At 46.8% G+C, this 15,487-nt stretch overlaps 1 pseudogene; it reads left to right on the forward strand.

The window, feature by feature from the left end:
* Positions 1 to 14,980: 14,980 nt before the first annotated feature.
* Positions 14,981 to 15,307, forward strand: LOC110338249 (annotated as a pseudogene).
* The last annotated feature ends 180 nt before the right edge of the window (positions 15,308 to 15,487 follow it).

The raw sequence follows: 15,487 nt of genomic DNA on the forward strand, positions 1-15,487 counted from the left end.
GAGAGAGAGAGAGAGAGAGAGAGAGAGAGAGAGAGAGAGAAATTGTAATGTTGGTCTAGCCTAGCACGCAGTTACTCACTCCACCCTTTATGTTAAAGATTCTCACAAACTAGCATAACCACAAACACCTAGACCACAAACACCCAGAAGAAGAACGCCTCTAGCGTCTGAGGAGATCTTTGTCTCTGATGGGAGATGACTGCATATTTGCACCCATTAGCCTGCCTCACACTATCACTTTTCCTTCCCTATATTTTTTGTTTTGTTTTGTTTGTTTGTTTTGGTTTTGTTTTTTTGAGACAGGGTTTCTCTGTCCTGGAACTCACTTTTGTAGACCAGGCTGGCCTCGAACTCAGAAATCCACCTGCTTCTGCCCCCCCCCCCAAGTGCTGGGGTTAATGGCGGCGAGCGCCACCACGCCCAGCGCTTCCCTGTATCTGTAACTTGAAGCTCCAGACTCAAGGGGTTGCTTTGCTGGGAAAGGTTCACTTTTGGGTTCTTGGTCAAAACAAAAGGTTTCTTTCTTCCTTACCCATTGCTCTCTTTCTAGAGTCCTGGGTCTCAACAAGTGACAGTGGCATTCATTGGAACTGTTCTGACTCCATCACCCCAGAGAAGTGTGCCAGAGTCCCTGTCTCCAGCTCTAGAAGCCCTGTACTCTCCCTAGAGATCGAGAAAGCATCTGGAAAGCAGAACTTGTCTTGTCCCAGGGCACCGGCACCATGGGAACAGAGGAAGCCATGTCTAGGAACACTCAGACACGGTGGAGGTCCTGGTGAAAGCGGCTGGATAGAGTGAGTGCACGGCTTCAAGGAGACAGACTGTCGTCGGGCAGTGGCAGGAGAGAATTACAACACAGCATAGCCAGGAGAAGCCCTGAGGGGTGCTGAGAGGACAGCCAACACTGAACTTGAAGCTCCTTACAAAAGAGCCGCGGTTTTATCCATCATGTACCGACCGATCGATGGCCTAACTGGTGCAAGCGACGATCAGCAAGTAGAGTTCCAAGGTTGGCTCTGGACAGGGTTTTGTCACCAACAACAGACTGTCCCGGTCCACAGATCTGTGCCTCCCTGAGCCCAGGAGTATGTGTGAAGTATGAGTGAATTAATTGATTTTCTGTTCAAGACTTGCTAAATTTTACTAAGAGTTTGTGCTTATAAAGAGGGGGAGGTCCATCCACCACCAATCCATTCTTGGTGCCTGTCCTACAGGTGCAAGCTGAGCCTGTAGGTGGATCTTCAGGATGCTGTCTCCTGAATATCTCTAGAGTCTCTCTCAGCAGGTAGCAGTGTCTTGGAGAAGAGCAGGCAGGTGTAGAACAATAGAGCCATCTAGGTCGGAAGGCCCCACTCCAGGTGGTCTCAGGTTCAGTGGCAGCAAGGGCAAAGTCAGCCTTTCCAGGCTGGGGGAGGCAACAAACATGGCCCTCTCAGGAGCCACACTGATCACAGTCTTCATGCCCTTCATCTCACACCACTAGACTTTAGCCCACTACAAAGAACTCGACGCCTGCTTTCCTGTCTTGTGTGCCTAGTGAATAACGGTTTTCTCTTCAACAAACCTTGTCCTTGTCATGATTGGCACCAAGTGGTGACACATCTTCCAGGAAAATTTACCCAGCCATGTTTCTCTAAATATGGAGTTCCGGCTTTCCTCAGAGCACACTACGGCTGCCAGACTCTCACTTCTAACCATGAAAAAGGTGAAGGAAACAGAACTCGGTTATATTTTACACAATGCCACCATAAAAACTGGAAACAGAGAACATGTATATTAACAGAGCGCAGGAGGCCTGAGGACTTGAGAGAGAGATGCTACACCCTTCCTACAGAGGGTGCAATGACCTCCCCAGACTACCTCCACTTCTTATCCCTCAGCCAGAGGACTGCTCATCAGGTATGGGGGAGGGGGGCGCGAATCTCACTCAGCTTGGCCTGCTCAGCCTCTCTGTCTCCCTCAGAAAGAACAGGAGACACTGAGGCACGATTGGAAAAGTCACCGCCCTGCAAGGACTTGAAATACAGCAGTCATACAACTTCTATTTGAAGCTCACCTTCACGAGAGCCACCAGCAGTAGTAGTACCATGACAACCATCATACCTACAGCATGCCAGCCATCACCAGCTCTTCTACAAAGCCAGTGAACTCAAACTCTGGGAAAACTCAGGCGGCAGGAGAGAAACTGGGACTTTACAGCACCTACTGATAAAACCTGGTCTTGGGGGCTGGAGAGATGGTTCAGTGGTTAAGAGCACCAACTGCTTTTCTGAAGGTCCTGAATTCAAATCCCAGCAACCACATGGTGGCTCACAACCATCCGTAATGAGATGTGATGCCTTCTTCTGGTGTGTCTAAAGACAGCTACAGTGTACTTACATATAAATCAATCAATCAATCAATCTTTAAATGAATAAAAAATAAATCTTTTTTTGTTTGTTTGTTTGTTTTTCGAGACAGAGTTTCTCTGTATATAGCCCTGGCTGTCCTGGAACTCACTTTGTAGACCAGGCTGGCCTCGAACTCAGAAATCCGCCTGCCTCTGCCTCCCAAGTGCTGGGATTAAAGGCGTGCGCCACCATGCCTGGCTTGTGCTGGCTAGTTTTATGCCAACTTGACACAAACTAGAGTCCTTTGAGAAGAGAGAACCTCAACTGAAAAAAAAATGCCTTCCTTAGCTAGCTGATGATGGCTCATCTTTTAGCTGTCTTCAGACACACCAGAAGAGAGCATCAGAACTCATTAAGGATGGTTATGAGCCACCATGTGGGTGGTGGAATTTGAACTCAGAACCTTAGGAAGAGCAGTCAGTGCTCTTAACCACTGAGCCATCTCACCAGCCTCATGGTGGGATGATTAACAACTTTTTTTTTTAAAGATTTATTTATTTATTTATTTATTTATTTATTTATTTATTTATTTATTTATTATATGTAAGTACATTGTACCTGTCTTCAGACACTCCAGAAGAGGGCATCAGATCTTGTTACAGATGGTTATGAGCCACCATGTGGTTGCTGGGATTTGAACTCCGGGCCTTTGGAAGAGCAGTCGGGTGCTCTTACCCACTGAGCCATCTCACCAGCCCCCGATTAACAACTTTTAATCCTAACACTTGAGAGACTGAGACAGGCAGATCTCTGAGAGTCAAGGCCAGCCTGGCCTACAGAGCAAGTTCCAGACCAGCCTGTGCTAAAAAATAAAATAAAATAAATTAATTAACTAATTAATTAAAAGAAAATAAAAAATGCTTCCACTAGATTGGCCAGTGGGCAAGCCTGTGAAGCATTTTCTTGATTAATGCGTGAGAGTCTAGTCAATGTGGGTGGTGCCAACCCTGGACTGGTGGTCCTAGGTGATGTCAGAAAAAAGGCTGAGCAAGTCCTGAGGAGCAAGCCAGTGAGCAGCACCCTCTCCTCCATGGCCTCTGCTTCAGTTCCTGTCTTCAGTTCCTGCCCTGACTTCCCTCAGTGATAAAGTGTAGCCTGAGAGTTATACGCTGAAATAAACCGTTTACTTGCCCAGTTGCTTCTGGCCTTAGCGTTTTATTTATCACAGCAACAGTGTTGCAATCAAACACATGAGATTTACCTAAGGACTGCTATTGTGTTTTCAGGCTCCATTTTGATCATAAGGTGAAATGAAGTTCAAGTTCCCAGGCTCTAGGGAGCCGGGGACTTTCCAGGTGACTTGCCAACTTCCTTCCTATTCTTTAGTCCCGCAAAGCATAACAATTGTTCTCAAGGAGGACGAGAAAGAACATTGATTCTGACGCATTGTAATAGTATCTTGCACTCGCTTGCAGGCTAACTGTATCTTGCATTCAGATGCATACAGTGGGTTTTGTGATCGGTTCAGGTGATTCTGACTGATGAAACATTGTGACAGTATCTTGGCACAGATGCTTATGGGCTTTATGATCTTTCTGCTTAAAAATAGTTACTAAGATGAAGTTGGGGACCCAGTCAGCTCCCAAGTCTATGCTGTTGTCTCTGACTAGGCAGTTTTTGCTGCCTAATTCAATAAAGATCTTGCTTTGCATGGACTCCTGTGACTACTTGGGTTGTTTTGGGTTTTTGGATCCCCCAAAAAGAAAACCTAAGACAGAATTCAAGGTCAGCCTGGGCTTTGTAGTGAGACTCTATTAATACATACAGATATGTTTGATGCTACAGCTGAGGGAGAGTGGGACTAAAGGCAAAACCATGAGGCAGGGAGGGACAGCTGGGGACACTGGGGAAGGCCTGCAGTACCAGGAGACACGTAGGCTCAGGTGAGTGCAGATTTGAATATAGAAACCTATTTGGAATTCTAGAGAACAGGAAAGTAAGAGATGGTTCTTAAAAGATTATCAACACCGGCAAACACAGGGAAAACAGAGGAGACTAAATTATGGAACCAGAATCAAAACAGGCCATGATCATAAGGATCATAAACACTTTAAATAAGGGGTCTGGAGAGATGGCTCAGCAGTTAAGAGGACTGACTGCTCTTCCAGGAGTCCTGAGTTCAATTCCCAGCAACCACATGGTGGCTCACAACCATCTGTAATGGGATCAGATATTGTCTTCTGGTGTATCTGAAGACAGCTACAGTGTACTCACGTACATAACATAAATAAATTTTTAAAAACTTTAAATAAATAAACAAATAAGTAATAAATGGAAGGGGGTTAGAGATGGCTCAGTGATTAAGAACACTGGCCATTCTTCCAGAAAACTCAGGTTCAATTCCCAGCACCCATGTGGCAGCTCACAACTGTCTGAGGACCCAATGCACTCACACAGATAAACATGCAAGTGAAACACCAATACACATAAAATAAAAATAAATAAATCATTAAAAGTAAATAAATAAAAGGGCTGGTTAGATGGCTCCAAGATTGTCGACTGAGTTCAGGCTCTGGGATCCACTTTCTGGAAGAAGACAACTTCCTACAAATTGTCCTCTGACCTCCACATTCATGCTTTGGTACCTGCATGCAACCATATGCGCGTGTGTGCGCGCACGCACTAAATAGATAAACATGCAATCTGGAATTAGAGAGCAGCGGTCATGAGGATGTACTCTGACTTGTTCACAGGCAAATCAATGACTTAGATGACAGGGACAAACCACAAGACAGGCTCAATCATGCTGATTCAAGAAGAACAGGCAAGCCGGGGCGTGGTGGTGCACGCCTTTAATCCCAGCACTCAGGAGGCAGAGGCAGGCCTGGTCTGCAAAGTGAGTTCCAAGACAGCCAGGCCTATACAGAGAAACCCTGTCTCAGAAAAAAAAAAAGAAAGAAAGAAAGAAAAAGAAAACAAAAGAAGAAGAACAGACAAGCTGACAAGTCCAAGAAATAAGAGCACAGACTGACGGGCAGCCTGTCACCTCCCCACAGACACAGGCCCAGGTGGCCTCTTCACTAAATACCATCAAGTATTTTCTCAAAGAATCAATATCAAGTCCACACAAGCTCGGTTTCAAAGGAAACAAACACAGGGACTAACAGAAAGTGCGTGGGGATTTCCCAACACACCTTCCAGGGCCAGGACTAACTGGATCCTAACAAGAAGAAGGAAAAAAATGCATCTCATAAAAAGAAAACCACTGACAGTATTGCATTTTAGGGCAGGAGTCCTATCAAAGTGAATCCAGTAACACACCTGGGCAATGGCATCCCGCGCGACCCGGGGTTTCTCCCGGGGCACATTTGCTCCAAGCCAGAATTGAGCTCTCTGTTGCCTTAGAGGTTTTCTCTTAAAACTACAGTTATTATCTCCCCTTTTAGGAGAGTGGCAAGAGATTTTCTTAAAAATGATTTCTTCTTCTAGAAGAAAATGCAAATTAGTTCTGTTGGCAACTCTTCTAGGCTCTGCCCAACAGCTACCTGGCAAAGGCTTGCTTCTCCACCCTCCAGGTGTGAGCCAACCCAGCTTATAAGAAGGACTGCAGGACTACCTGCAGTCTGTCTCTCTCCTCCCTCCCCCTCTCCTCCTCCTCCTTCCTCTCTCTCTCTCCCCCCCCACCCCCGTCTTTTCTCTCTCTTCACCCATTGTTCTCAGTCAGACTCATCTTCCTTCCTTCCTCTCTCCTCTCTTTCTGACCCTCTCTGTCCCCCTCCTTTCTCTGCCTCTAACCCTTTTCCAGGTCCCCTTCCCTTCCCCCAATAAACTTCCTTTTGTACTAGGCCTGTCTCATGATGGTGATCCCTCAGGGGAACACCTTGGCCAGCCTGCTGAGGTGCTCCCTCCCGCTGAGGTGCTCCCTCATTATAACTACACCCAGAGACATGCAGAGCCAGATCATTCCTCTTAGGCAGAAAGAGCTCTAATAACAGTGCCATATGGAGGTTGTATAAGAAGGACTGACTCCCAGGCCTGTGGTGGGAGAAACAAAAGGTGTACTTGATGAGGTTTCTTGGGCGAATAGGTCTTACACTAGGAGGAAGCCTTAATTAATGTGTGACCTATATGATGTGTTTTATAAAAAGGTCAAAGATATGTTTTATAGGGTGCAGTATGGTGAGGTGGGAGGGGTGCCTCAGTGGGCCTATGCTGAGACATCCCTTCCCCCTGAGGTACCAGCCATACGACAGGTAGAGTATGGAATAGTTTATCTGGGGGCATGGGAAGGGGAGTTGAGAAAGCAGTAGCGGCAGAGAAAGAGAGGGGATGAAGGAGAGAGAGAGAGAGAGAGAGAGAGAGAGAGAGAGAGAGAGAGAGAGAGAGAGAGGAGGCCAGAGCCAAGAAAGAGGAAAGGGAAGAGAAGGGGAAAGGGGTCAGGGAACATGAAGGGGGTAAGAGAGAGAAAAGGGGCAGAGAGAGGGAGGAGGGGCCAAACAGTCCCTTTCATAGCAAGTCAGGCCTACCTGGCTGTTGCCTGGTAACTGTTGAGCGGAGCCTAGAAGGACTGCAACCCTATGTAACAGGGAGGGAGCGCGGGACTTAGGATACATGACAGGGATCACTCTTTGGGGATAAGCCAGTAGGGCTTGGTTAGTGTGTGACCTGCAATATCTAAGTCTCGTCAGGCAGCCTTGAACCCTGGGAGGCAGGGGCTCTGGGACAGCTCTGGCCTGCTCTCAACAGCCCTTTCCTGGTTGTGGTGATGATGTCACTCATTGTCGCTTGCAGGCTTGGAGTTATTCAGATAACTTAAATCCTGAGCGCACAAAAAGCTGTAGGAGTGCCTGCTGCTGTCTCCTCAAACTCCTACCTCATGGCTATTGTTGGTATTCTGTCTGGACTCCACCCCCACAGTTACCTGGCAGCAGCCAGGTGGGCCCGGCCCACTATACAAGGGGCTGCTTGGCCCCCTCCTCTCTCTCTTACTCTCTTGCCTCTCTTTCCTCTCTGTTGCCTCTTGCCCCCTTGCTCCCCCTCTCTCCCCATTCCCTCCCCCCTCCCCCACATGGCCATGGCAGGCCTCTACTCCTCTAGTCTCTCCTCTCTGCCTTTCACTGCCTCTGCTACTCTCTTAACTCCCCTCCCCATACCCTAAATAAACTCAATTCTATACCGTCCTGTGGCTGGTCCCTCAGGGGGAAGGGATGCCTTGGCATGGGCCCACTGGGGCACCTCCTTCCCCCATACCTCACCACCACCCCCCCATAGAACATATCTTAATAGCTCTTTCTCTTTTTATGATCACAAGAGCTATGGGAGGCAAACTCTTACTCCTTGTGGCTATGGGAGGCAGGTTGAACAGAGACTTCATGGGAGTGGCCTTCCGGGTACACACCCAGAGCTGTAACTTAAAACTGCAATTTCTCCTCTCCTTGGTCTCTAGGAAACACACCAACTCACAAAGCGTCTTCTGAGAAGTTTTTTTTTTGTTTTTTTGTTTTTTTTATATTACATTACATTACAGGAAGCTACTGCCATGCTGGTCTCTAGATCCTCTCCAGTACCCACTTCCCACCCTGTCCTGGCTCATGACACTCGTGTCCCCCCAAAGAAGGACATGCACAGCAGCAGCATGAAGTGGCCATGCTCAGGGGACCACACTGGCTCTACAGCCACGATAACCACCACCGTCAACGTGCCCAGTGAGGTCTCAGTGCCTGGCTACCTTGTCTGGTCCCTGTTTAGCACACTCTTCATGAACCTTAACTGTCCAGACTTTGTGGCCTATCCTGGATGGTGATGGTAGAGGAGGAAAAGCAGGAGTCTGAGACCGTATGTTTGAGCCTGAGGCTCTACCTGCCCAAATAGCACCTGGTGTGTGTTGGGGGAGGGAGGCGCCTCTGCTATGGCTGAATGACAGTCTGTTTGCCTGGTCCTACTGTGTGTGCCAGGGACTTGGAGGATGATACCTTGGAGACTCTCCTGGGCAGATACAAGGTGATGTTGCCAGGATACTCTTGGGGTCAGATTGTCCCCACCCCCCCCACCTCCCCCACCCCCAAGCCTAGAAGAATTCTTACTGTCCAGTTCATGAAAGGCCTTTTCACCTTGCAGACTGGGCACAGACAGGACTCACAGGAAACAGAAACCCAAATGTAAAACGCCAAGATGTCTGTGCTAGGAACTCCCGCACAGTCTGCGTGTGTGAAAGGGGAACAGGGCCCCTGGCCTAACAGAGGCTGCACTGGGAGTGGAAGATGGGGAACTGAGTTGGAACATTCTCAGCTCACTGGCTCCTGGGCACCTCACCATCTGTTTTCCTCCAGTCCTGGCACAGGAAATGACTGGGGCTAAATGGAAGGCTTTTGGCTCCCTGCTGCGGGCAGTGGTTAACAGCATGCTGGGTAGGGGCCTCTTTTCAAATAATTGGCCTTTCCTGGAAAGGTAGGGCAGAGAGAACTGTCAATCTCTACTGCCATTCCCCCATGGTGCCCAAGAAACGTGCCAATCCTGACCCAGACAATCCTCAGACCTTGACCTTGGGTGGATGACCACTGCTTGATCTCAAAGAGAAAGAAGTCTGTTGTGCTGACAAACTTTGTCCGGAATTCCAGGGTGGCCCTGGAATGAGGGTCCGGGTTCCCTGAACTCAACGGATGATGAGATGGGAGTTGGACATCCTCCCCTTTCCTCTGCCCACCCACCTCCCACAGCCTTGCTCGGGTTTATTCCTAGTTCTGTGGGTCGGTTCCTGGGCTTAGTGGCAGCTGTGTGTGAAGGCAGATAGTCAACAGGAAGGAGGCTCAGCACTCAGGCATCCCCTGATGGTGGTTGGCAACGTTGGAACAGGTCCTTTTCTAGATTCCTTGCTGAACACTGTTCAGTGCAGTCCTCGCTTCCCCTGCAAATTTACTGGAGTTTTCTGGAGGGCCCAGTGTTGGTGCAAGGATTCCAGTCCTGTGCTCGAAGGATAAAATGTGTGAGTCCTGGAAGACTATTCTAGTGAGCTTAGTAGGGCCACACTGGGCGTGTCTTAAAGAGACTGAGGCCCTAAAGACAGTGAAGACAGGATCCCAGTGGGAAAGTTGTCTTACAGTAGGCTTGGCCAGAATGAGTCCTCAGGAGAAATCAAGGCCTGTTCCATTTGCATCAGCCAGTTGAAATTAAGTTTTGCTAACTATTAAAAAAATTACGGGGCTGGAGAGATGACTCAGTGGTTAAGAGCACTGACTGCTCGTCCGAAGGTCCTGAGTTCAGATCCCAGCAACCACATGGTGGCTCACAACCATCTGTAATGGGATCTGGTGCCCTCTCCTGGTGTGTCTGAAGAGAGCAATAGTGTACTCATACATAAAATAAATAAATCATTAAAAAAAGAAATTACACAGAACAAAAGTAATTGGTTGGGCTGGAAAGATGGCTCAGTGGTTAAGAGCACTGACTGCTCTTCCAGAGGTTCTGAGTTCAATTTCCAGCAACCACATGATGGCTCACAACCATCTGTAACGGGATCTGATGCCCTCTTCTGGTGTGTCTGAAGAGAGCAATGGTGTACTCATATGCATAAAATAAATAAATAAATCTTTAAAAAAAAAAGTAATTGGTTTCCAACATTATATAATCACTTTGCTGTACAAACTAATTTACAATCTTGGGGTTTTCTGTTTAGTTCCTCAAACGGCTGAAAGGCCACTGGAGAGTGAGCCATCAATTAAAACTCCTCCCTCAGGGTTGTGCTGGGGACAGTTTGAAACCAATAATTGTCAGACAGGACACAACAGCATTCCAGGATCTGATGGGTACCAGCACACACAGGCTCCAGGTGGGATCCTTGACCCAAGACCAAAGCCCTGCTATGTTCTGCTATGACTACAGCAAGCAGCAGCTGGCATCCCAAAATCATCATTAGTTGATGACTAGAGTCCAAAAATATCAATCATAGCAGGAGGTTAAGTGAGCCAGGGCCAAAGACACAAATAACAATTAAAACAGTAGCAAAGGTTATGGAAGCCCAGGTCATACGATCATTAACTGGATGGTCCCACGGTTTTAAAGTTTTATTTGATACTGCGAAGGGTGTAATGTCTCTGGATTCAGTCTTTGAGGAAGGCCGGAATTTTTAATTTTAATCTATGAGGTTTAGATACTTTACTCTTTTATATACTCTTTTATAATGAAACTTATGTAAACGGCAAGAGAGATTCTGTTGCTTAACTGTTTGAATTTATCAGATTCTGAGAGACAACACACATGAGTCTGCATTCAAGGAAATAGGGGTGAAAAACGCGGTGACTTAACTCTGGGTGATAAGGGTGCTTAGGACGGCCATAGCTGCCAATAACTGAGAAAACCGTCAGCCAGAGGACAAAGAAGCAGGCCTGGGGCATGATGGAAGAGAGCAGAGAGGGAGGAAGGCAGGGACTTCCTGTGGTGGGGGTGTGGGGGGGAGGTGTCGGGGCCCTGTGGGAGAGAGGAGGGAACAGAGGGAAATCTGCTTTGCGTTATGACAGGTTCTGGAACCAAAACGTGGGTTCTGCTGCTACCTGTGGTTACAGATGCCAATGATAGAGGCTGGAACTGATATCTATATCTATATCTATATCTATATCTATATCTATATCTATATCTATATCTATATCTATATCTATATCTATATCTATATCTATATCTATATCTATCAGCTTATTCAGAGAGCCAACGATTCGAGATGATGGGGGACTGGGGTCTGTTTCCAGGGCGGGAGAAATGAGTCACCAGTGAGCAGCACTGACTGCTCTTTCAGAAGACCCAAATCCCATCCCCTGCACCCGCTGGGCAACTCACAACCATCTGTAACTCCAGTCCCAGAAGACCCAACACCCTCTTATGGCCTCCCCAGGAAACAGACACACAAGAGGTCCACAGACATACATACAAGCAAAACACCCATACAGATAAAATTTTAGGAATTAAGGAGTCTATCTTCTATCTCATCTCCAGCCAGAAAATGCAAAGGGGGAAAGGAAGGGGGGATAACGCTGTCAGTCACTGCTCCTTGGTCAGGTGGTCAGGCACACTGTAAGACTTGTGACTCCTGTGTTTCCCTCCCCCTCGTCCACTGTGATCTACCCCAAATCTGTGCACTCCTGAATAGAGACTTTTCTTGAGCTTCTAAGTCAGGTGAGTTTCTGCTGGTTCCAACCTCGTTCCACTCCCGGGGCATCTGGGTTAGAAGGGGGTAACTAGGAAGAAACAAAACACTTTTAACAGTGTGTAGGTGCTAAGCTGGTAACAACACTGTGTGTGCAGATTCTTTCTTACAGCACGGATGATGATGTGCAAGGTGGCTCAGGGAGGAAAGAGTACTTGCCACCAAACTCAAAGACCCAGGTATCCGGTGACTGCCTCAGGTAAGATCATCTTCCTGCACGTGTTAAAGCATAGAAACAGAGGTGACCCGGGGGGTCCCTTAACCATTCCAGGAACTCAGAGTAACTGGCTGACTGAATTCCTGAAGCTACATTCTCCCCAAATCACTTCTGCATCCTTACAGAGAGCAGCTTTAGAAAGTCACATCAGGGACTTGGAAAAGGTCTCCGAGGACAAAGTCCTTGCCGCTCATGACTGAGGAGTAGTTTGGCTTCTCAGAACTCATGGAAATGCTGAGCAGGTAAAACATTCCCTGTTACCCCAGAGACTAGGAGGCAGATATGGGGGATCCTGGACCAAGATGGCTTAGCTAGACTAATGAAATCAGTGAGCTCTGAGTTCAAATGAACATATATGGTGGAGAGCAATAAAGCAAACACTCCATGTCAACCTCTGATCTCCACATACATGTACATACATGTGGATGTACACCAGAACATACATGTAGTCTGTATGCATGGTACAAGTTTGCAAAAGAGGAGTCTACAGACTTTAAAATTTCTGGAACTCAGATGTTAGACTGTGAAAGGCAAATGGGATAAGGGGATATCTTTTTCATCTGGGGCTGGAGTCACCCAGAAGCAGACCAAATGTCAAGTGACGGAAAGGTGGTCTCAGGAGTGTCTCTTCGTGTCATGTAGAACAAGAAATATTTGCAATAGACACAAAAGAAATATTCTATTGTTGGCAATAGAAAGTAATAAACTCAGGCTGGGCGTGGTGGCGCAATCCTTTAATCTCAGCACTTGAATGGCAGAGGCAGGTGGATTTTTGAGTTCGAGGCCAGCCTGGTCTACAAAGTGAGTTCCAGGACAACCAGGGCTATACAGAGAAACCCTGTCTCGAAAACAAAACAAAACAAAACAAAAAACAAACAAACAAAAGTAATAAGCCCTATCTAAGCCTTCGTCTGTGTCACTAAAGGGAGGACTGTAAGCAAGGAGGAGTGGTATCTCATCAAATTCCCTTAGCAATTACAAGTTTCCTTCTTGGCCAAACTCAAGAGAACTCAGTCCCACCGAGTTTCTAGGCAAAAAGAGGAAACCAACAAAGAGAGGAATTGACAATCCTCATCTCCTCGCCATCAATCAAAGGAAGAAGGGACATAGGTGACAGCAGAGATTAACTGGGGGTTTTAAGTAGCCACAAGTGAAGGGAAGTGGTAAGAGGAGGGTTTCACAATGAGGAAAGTACAGAGGCCCTGCAATAGGGAACGTGACCAGAAGAGAAATGCTTTGTTGATTTCCAAGACATGCAAGTAAGAAGATTCAGGAGGGACATAGAGCTTTCCCAAGCTCCAGGAAAGAGGAGACAAATGGTCTCATAGAGAGGGGGCTCCTCCATCTTGCCTTTGATCATCTGAACCATGGCACCAAGATATTACAGGATCACTTAGTTTTGGTTATTTTCTTTCTTTTTTCTTTTTTCTTTTTTTTTGGGGGGTGGGGGTAGGGGGAGGGATTACTAATTTTAAAAGCAAAACAAATTAAGGCATATACTCCAGGGCTGGAGAGACGGTTCAGTAATAATAGCACAGGTTGTTCTTCCAGAAGACCCAGGTTCAATTCCCATCACCCACATGGCAGTTCACAATTGTCTGCTACTCCAGTTGCAGAGAACCTCTCACCCTCACACAGACATACATGAAGGCAAAACAGCAATGCACATAAAATTAAAAATTTAAATAAATAAAATAAAATATAAAAATTAAATTAAAAATTTAAAAACAAAATAAAAAAGCAGAAACAAACAAACAAAGCAGGTACTCCAGCAATTGAAAGGATGGGGTGGGCAGACAGCCCAGTGGAGTCAACCTTATGGATTTAAATATTTTATAAACATTTATGAGGTAGATGTCAAATTCATGAGGTAAGGTTGACTTTTTTTTTTTTTTCCTTCCAGAATCATAGTAGATTAGACCTTCCTTTTAGGGTGTAGCTGGCCTGTCCAATTCCTGAAACTGAGTTCTCTCTTTCTGAATCGTCTTTGGACTCCCATAGAGAATCACTTTAGCGAGTGCAGGCTGCCAGATCTGAGACAGGAACCCGGCATATGGTAACTGGCTCATAGAGAGGATCTTGGGAGCAGGGGTCTCATAGCAGAGGCAGCAAGAAGAAAAAAGTGCAGTGCGTTCGTGAGACATTTGGGCAAGAAGATTCTTCTTGCAGGTGAGGGGATGCGGTAAAGAAACTGCCGACATGACGGCTCCACTCTCCGGGGGAAGGATTTTATTGTGAGTAAGAGAGAGAACCTAACCAGAGGCATCTGGAAGAAGTCCAGAGCGGAGAGCAAGGAGAGCAGACTGGACATGGCCAGGGACGCAGGAGGAACAGTGGAGATAGCAAGAGACAGAGACTGGCAAGAGATAGCAAGTAGGAAGAGAAGAGTGGAGGGAGTGGCAAGAGAGGACACAAGAGGAGGTGGCCAGGTGTAAGATGGATGCAAAGATGCCTGCAGGGAGGCTTGTAAACAAGAAGGAGTTTAGGTTAGTGGAAATGAGAAGGGCTGGACTAATTGATGGATAAGCACTCATGCCTTTTCAGAAAAGCCAGGTGGAAGGAATCCAAACCGCCTTCCATTCAATGTGATACTGGAGTGACGCTTGAGCCTTTCAAGGGTGCACACCCATGCTTCGTGCATGTGTATGACTGGAAAGTGTTCTAGAGCCTTAGTTCCTGATACAGTAGCAACATCCTAATTGAACCATCACCCAGTAGTTTTAACCATAAAAGGATGTTGTGACCACTGGGAGACACAACTACCAAGACTCAGCTGCCATTGTCCTTGGTGCTCTCAGGTCTAACCACTTGCCTATGGAGTTATTATCAGCTCTTCACACTTTTCGTGACCAGATGTTTCTGGTTGTAGTAGTTAGTGCATGTCTTCAGCCTTAAATGAGGAAAGGTTAGATCAGATGAGTCTGTCAAACCGGTGGAGGTTATAGTTCAGAACAAAAAAAGTCTCTTTAATCAACATAGTAAGGCCCTGTCTTCTGGAGGAGGGGGAGGGGGAGGGGGAGGGAGGGGAGGAGGGGGAGGGGGAGGAGGAGGAGGAGGCATTGAGCCATTAACAACCATTATCGGAACATGGATTCAGATGGCTTAAATGTACCTTCCTTGACTTAGTCTTCAAGAAGTGTGGAATGGCCCTTTGGGTCTTCGCGCTCGGCAGAGCAAGGTCGTGAAGAAAGGAGAGTTAGATGGTATGGCCATTTCTTCTGCCTTCCGTGTCTGCGTCCCTCGAAGAACTTCCAGCAGCGACATGTTGGGCCAGAGTATCCGGAGGTTCACCACCTCCGTGGCCCGTTGCAGTCACTATGAGGAGGGTCCAGGGAAAAATTTGCCATTTTCAGTGGAAAACCAGTGGCAGTTGCTGGCTATGATGACCGTGTACTTTGGTGGATTTGCTGCACCTTTCTTTATAGTAAGGCACCAGCTACTTACAAAATAAGGATATTTAATTCATCCCTTTAACAGAATGAAGAAAGTTTAAGAGATGATCTGAAAATTGGATTAAACTCTTGAACTCTTAAACTAGAAAAAATTGTAAATAAACTAATGACATTAAAAAAACAAAATTAAAAACAAAAACAAAACAAAACAAAAAAAAGCATGGGATGGAGAGTTGGATCAGTGGTTAAGAGCACTGACTGCAGCCGGGCGTGGTGGCACACGCCTTTAATCCCAGCACTTGGGAGGCAGAGGCAGGCAGATTTCTGAGTTCGAGGCCAGCCTGGTCTACAAAGT

This window comes from Mus pahari, chromosome 1, assembly GCF_900095145.1.
Source record: "Mus pahari chromosome 1, PAHARI_EIJ_v1.1, whole genome shotgun sequence".
Classification (NCBI taxonomy): Eukaryota; Metazoa; Chordata; class Mammalia; order Rodentia; family Muridae; genus Mus; species Mus pahari.